This window comes from Lactuca virosa, chromosome 7 (genome assembly GCF_052849685.1).
Source record: "Lactuca virosa cultivar CGN04683 chromosome 7, Lactuca_virosa_CGN04683_v6, whole genome shotgun sequence".
In the NCBI taxonomy this organism is placed as follows: domain Eukaryota; kingdom Viridiplantae; phylum Streptophyta; class Magnoliopsida; order Asterales; family Asteraceae; genus Lactuca; species Lactuca virosa.
The window spans coordinates 179153107-179160636 of NC_136432.1; positions in this window are offsets into that span (position 1 = coordinate 179153107).

A 7530-nucleotide genomic window follows, 5' to 3' on the forward strand; every position below is an offset into this window, starting at 1 on the left:
CTTGAAGAATAACAAAATTTTGGATACAAGTTAAATTTTTTTTCATTACATTCTTAGAAAAGAAAATTTTTTATATATTATTCTATGATAATGTTACACTTATTAATAACAAAGAAACACAATATATAAATCATTCTATAAGAATATACTATTACATATAGTTTTTTCATTATATTGTAGATTATTCTGCTAGAATAATCCATTCTTTTTTGGAAGATTTGTGGTCATTGTTCATCTCCATCCCATACAATGTTATCCAGCCTTTAGGCTCTCCCCTTCCCATTGGTTCATTTACAACATCTTGACCCCTAAGCCATTTCAAAATACGCTCACATTCTGTGAGATTGACATTCTACTTCATGAAAAAGAACTTTCAAATTTCAAGAACATATAACGATACCAATACTAAAAAATAAAACAAAACAAAAAAAGATCATATATCTAAGTATATGATATAACTCCATAAAAACATGGCCAAAGTTTACATGATGATTGATGATGAACATAATTACTTATGCAGAATTAATCCATGTACAAGTACTATTTATCATGCAAACAAACCTCTAATACTTATTTTCCCCCACAAAAATGGAACCATTCTTCCTCATCATGAAGAACAAACTGTACAAGTTTAGATCTTACCTCTGGTGGAATACGAGTTGGGCGATAGTTTTTGGTAAGCCAAACTAGAGTCGCCCGTGCTTCCAAAATTGCCTACATAAAAAAACAACCATTGAACGACTTAATCCTAACAACAATTCAAATAAACTAAGGATAAAAGTCTGTAACCTCTTGATTTGGGATCTTGAAGATGAAGTCTTCAAAGTATATATGAGTAGCTGATGAGTCAAATACCCTCACTCTCACAGTAAGCCTATCTCCAATTTGTTTTCATCAGAATACCATCAAGAAACAATAAGGGCTAACAGAGATTTGAGAATAATTATTAAAAAATGTAAAGACATACTCTCAAAGATCCAAGAAATTTGAGTGATAAGTTTGACAGAGCTAAAGCATTGTCAGTTTGAGCAACTGTATCGACATTTATGCCTCCTACAACCACCCTAGGGAGGTGGTTGATGAACAACAATGGCAACCATGGGCAATACCCATGGTGGTCCTAGGTTAGAGAAAAAAAATCGAGAAGAAGGAAGATAGAAGGAAAGGAAGAAAGAAAAAAAGAACCGAGAAGTTTTACCTGCTGTAGCCAATCCCACAACCAAATCCTTTTTCTTGCTTGACCTTTCCTGCCTCGTCTTCCTCCTTGGATAGACACCACAGATGCTGCTCTTTTTTCCTGATCACAATCTCCTCTTTCTCTCTTGCCATAAGCAAAAACACGCCACAAAGGAATTTAGGGCTTGGTGGGTCTGTTAAGGCCGAAATTGCTGAATTGATTGGATTTTTTAGGAAGGATTGATTTGAAAAGTACAGAGTAACCACAGTGGTCCTAGGTTAGAGAAACAAAATCGAGAAGAAGGAATATAGAAGGAAATGAAGAAAGAAAAAGAGAACCGAAAAGTTTTACCTGCTGCAACCGATCCCACAACCAAGTTCTCCTTCTTGCTTGACCTTTCATGCCTCGTCTTCCTCCTTGGATCGACGCCACAACTGCTCCTCTTTTCTCCCGATGTTTCTTCTGTGTAGGATTTTAAGGCAATGATTTTGCCTAAATTAAAAGGGTTAATGATTTGAATATTTAATTACCAAAATTAATTAAAAGTTAAGATTACAATTTTACCTTAATCCATGTTTTCAAAATGATTGGCTTATATTTACCACTACATCCGTATAATAATTAATTAGAATATTTGAACATATATATATATATATATATATATATATATATATATATATATATATATATATATATATATATATATATATATATAAAAGAGTGAATATGTACAATAAAAGTTCAAATATACATTCTAAAACACATATACAATAGACCGATTGTGTAAAACGTATATTTTGAATCATTATAAAAATAAAGCGAATCAAGTATAATAATTGATTATTTAATATTTTGTTTATAAAAATAATGAACACAAACCAACCAAGAAAAACAAAGCATATGATTCCTCCTAACATATGTTTTTCTATGACCATTTGACATTGCTGCGTTTTTCTCGTATCCCTTGTCCCTAAAGATAGATATATTAAAAATAATATATATATATATATATATATATATATATATATATATATATATATATATATATATATTGTTCAGGTTCATTTGAGACAATGCTAATTTTGTGAGACCGTGAGATCAAATCTAAAAATAATTTTAAAATGCAAAATAAAAGGAAAAATCAAAAAATTCTTTTTTTAATTATTATTTTCGGAACTTTAATTACGTAAACAAAATAAAAAAAATTACCATTTTTTTGAAAAATACGTGAAATATTCTAATAAAATATTACACTGTAAATATTCTAATATGATTTTTAGAATGTTAGAATATTATACTAGATTTGTCAGAATGTAGAATATTCTAATATTCTACTACAATATGTAAAAAAAATGTATTTTTATTTTTTTTGGAAAATATAAATTCCGAAATAATATTTGAAAAAAAAATCGAAAATTTTCAATTATTTTACATTTTAAAAATATTTTTTTCATCTACCAAATGAGTGGCTACGATTGCGTCTCACGGTCTCATAAAATTAGGCCGTCTCACATGAACCTAACCTTATATATATATATATATATATATATATATATATATATATATATATATATATATATATATATATATATATATATATATATATATATATATATATATATATATATATAGTAGGTTACAACCCGTGAGAACCACTGGTAAAAAATTTATAAAACATTTATATTATAAATAAGAGTTAAGTTTGTTTAAAATTTTTTGTATTGATTATTTAAAATTAATATATATTTATAAAACATAATATAAATTTGAGTATATTGTAAATGATTTATAAAACAGAATATAAATTCCAATAGAGTTTAAAGAGAAACACAGTGAATAATATAAATGACATTGATATATAAAAAAAAAATATATAACAGAAATGTAATAAAAATAAATAAATAAAAACACAATAGTTTGACTTTAAAAACTACGAATCATGTATAAATTTCTAAAAACTTCCTTATACATAACATTGGAAGTTTTGTTTGTAAGTCTACCATCTTTGTCAAAAATTAACAATTTCAATCATTCTCTGCTTTGAACTCTAGATAAGGCAACATACAACTGTCCATGTGAAAAAACAGGATCTTTGAGATACAGACCAACCTTCAATAACGACTGCCTCTGACTTTTATTAATTGTCATTGCAAAACATACAACCAATAGAAATTGTCTTCTTTGAAATTTGAAGGGAATTTTTTTTCAGAAGGACTTAAAGAAATTCTTGGAATTAAAGTTCGGTTTCCAATATTACTTCAAGATATGATAACTGCCTCAATAACACATTTTCCTAGAGATTTGACTTGTAGTCTAGTGTCGTTACATAAGCCATTTTTCTGATCAATATTTCTCAGTAACATAACTGGAACACTGACCTTTAAAATTAACTTGTGATTTGGCAAACCTGATACTTTAAGACCATTTAAAACATCTGGAGAGTATAAATTGACATCAAACTGATCATGAACAAACTCAGATTGGCAGAGACTATCTGAACTTAAATATTCCACTTCGTCTCCGGGAAACAATGATAACAAACGATCATTTATTTGTTGGACAACTTCATTTTTTAGAGCAGGTATTGCTCTTTCTTGAAAATAACATGTAGCGTTGAAGTTTTTCACAATTGAATGATATACAAACTCAATTAATGAGCCTATAGGATCATGTGGATCATTAATGAGAATATCATCCGAAACATCAATAATCGCTTCACCATCGTTCGAACCACCAACTTTTCCTTCTCCTATGTCCAAAAGCCAGTTTGCAAAATCCTTTATTTCTCGAATATCAGATGGATCCCTTCCAACAATTAGCCTCATGTTTATCGTTAATCTATAGACTTTGCATTGTTGCCATATATATGAAGAACTTAAAGAAGCATTAACGATGTTTTGTCTACTACCTCCTTGAACAACATGTAGAATTTGTCTGAAGTCTCCTCTAAAAACAATCGCTTTCCCTCCAAATGGAAGATTTGAGTTGCTAGACTTGTCAAACCTACATACATCTTTTAGAGCTCGATCTAAAGCTTCAAATGCATGCTTATGGACCATAGGTGCTTCATCCCAAATAATCAATGAGCTTTTTCTTACTAATCTATCGAGTTCACTATCAAGCGGTATCTTACAAACAGAATCCTCCGTAAGATTCAACGAAATTATAAACCGAGAGTGTGATGTACTTCCTCCAGTCAATAATAACGATGCAATACCACTTCAAATTTGAAAAAATAATCGGCGAAACTAATAAAACGTATAAACCGATATTTATTCACAATTAATTATAATTATGAGTTAATTCCTTAAATCTTGGATTGAAATAATGATTCCAAAAAAATGTCTGTATACAGTGGGATAAGGAATTCATACCAATTCATACCAAATTTATCTATATCTATTTTTGTATCATTTAAAAGGGCAGGAATTTAAAAGTGTAGGAAATTTTGTATTGCAAAAGAAGGGCATAACGGTAAAATCACAATGGCCGGATTCTGCAATGATAGGAGTGACATGTGGATGAAGGTTTCTTTTATTAAGAAGGAAGATATATATATATATATATATATATATATATATATATATATATATATATATATATATATATATATATATATATATATCCCTATTCTAATAAAGGAATAGTTTTAATCTCCTTTTGACAAGTGTCACTCTAATACAACTCCTCATTAATATTATGACATGTGTCATGTAGATATATTAGGCAGCTCATTTCAAAATTCAAATTTACATTTTCTAATTATATGTTAAATTTGAAGTTATAATAACTTTAAAATTTTGATATATCTCTTAATTAATAATTTATTTAAAATGACTTGTTTAAAATAATTGATTAATAATTATAAATTTTTATTATAAAAGTTTAATTAATTTTATAACTGTGGTTTCCACGGGTTATAAACTAGTATATATATATATATATATATATATATATATATATATATATATATATATATATATATATATATATATATATATGGAAAAGTGAACATACCCTTAAGGGTATATAAGCTTACGTATCCAAAACCACCATAATACGTCGTTTTATTTGATATATTCATTATAATGTTCTTAAACTTCAATCCTTAACTTGATTTACTTTCAAGATTTTTGAAATTTCACTATTATCTTCCTCTTATATCACATCTTTATGCCGAACACCTACTAGGCTATATATATTATAGTTAAAAATGGAAATTATGTAAGAGGAAGATAAATGTAAAATTTATGAAAATCTTGAAATTAAATCAAGTTAGAAGTTTAATTAGAAAAGCATTGGACAATTACAATATGTATATGTGATACAAAACGACGTAATATGGTGAGTTTGGGTATGTAAGCTTTTATACCCTTAAGGGTATATTCACTTTTCCCATATATATATATATATATATATATATATATATATATATATATATATATATATATATATATATATATATATATATATATATATATATATATATATATATATATATATATATATATATATATAGGGAGTGGTTCAAATGAGAACCATAAAAGATTAAGAACCCTAAGAACCCCCATTAGTTATTAAATATTTACATGATATTCTTATTAAACATGTGAAAATCCTTTTTTTCTCTTTTTGATATAAAAAGAGCAAAATTGTAATTTTTGCAGTATAATATTTTCATTCTTATATGCTCTCATATTTGAACACAAAACTTATATAAATTACAAGTTTATACAGTCCTCTTATAGTTTAATTCACAAAATTCACAATTTAATACAAATTATTTTACAATAATTCACAAACTCAAAGAAATCAAAAATTCACACTCTACTACCACCACCACCACCATACGCTACCACCAACCACCTGTATCAGTATCACAAGCATCATTTTCTTTTAAATCAGATCTGTAAATAAAGTCATGCATTAATAACTTAAATACTACATTCACAGTCTAATAAAACCATTTATTTCACTCATTTTGAATTTAATGCAAAACTATTATTAAAACTAATGTATTCTTACATACTTATACAACACAAAAAATAAATATATTCAAAAGAAAAGTTACGAAAAAATTTATACATAAATCATTCATATTTTAGATTGTGAATTTAATATATTAAGCCGTGAATAAAATTTACATTATTTCAAAAGCAACCAAAAAAATTATAAAATAATCACAGCTTAATGTCAATTCATTCACAGCTTAATACAATCAATTCATAATTTAATACACAAAATTCACATCTTAATATAGTCAATTCATAGTCTAAAAAGAAAATTCACAGTTTAATGTAGTCAATTCACAGTTTAAAACACAAAAATCACAGTTTAGTACACAAAATTCAAAGTTTAATACACAAAAAGAATGCATCCACAGCCATAATTTCAACTTAACACTCTTTATATAGTCAATTCAAAGTTTATACACAAAATTCACAGCTTAATACAAGTAACCTCATACCTTCATACGCATAATTCACAGTTTAATCTAGTCAATTTACAGTTCCAACAGAAAATTCATAGCTTAATGCAATCAATTCGTAGTTCAAAAAGAAAATTTAAAGCTTAATGAAATTAATTCACAGTTTAAAACACAAAAATCACAGCTTAGTACACTAGATTCACATTTTAATACACAAAAAGTAGTATCCATCCATATTATCAACTTAAAACACTTATTACAATTAATACACAATTTAATATAGAAAATTCACAAACTAGTATAATAAATTTAAATTTTAATACAAAAAAAATAATACATTCATAATTTAATTGGAGTTAAAACTAAGATTAACAAAATTATACGACAAATGAGAGATTAAAACATCAAATTCACACTTTAACAGAAAAAAAACAAACAAAAGAAAATAGTTTAGGACATCTTTCATAATATTCACTACTTAAAACCATATCAATTCACTCATTCACAGTTAAAACGAACTTTAACATAACTGAACAATAGTTGAAACATTAAAAATCATAATTCACAGCTTAAAAAAAATAAATTCACATTATTCGAGAAAACATTAACATAATAACACATCTTCTAAGTTTTAATTCACAGTATAACAACCATCAAACATAAACTATGAATAACAATTTGATGCATATGTAATAACACATTAAAAATCATAACACATCTTCTAAGTTTTAATTCACAGTATAACAACCATCAAACATAAACTATGAATAACAATTTGATGCATATGTTATAACAAATAAGAAAAAAAAGCATGGATCCATAACTTAACAACAGAAAAAACTATGATTGAACAAAAATATACAATAAATGAAATATTAAAACATTAAATTCACAGTTTAACAGAAGGAAAAAATAAAAATAAAAA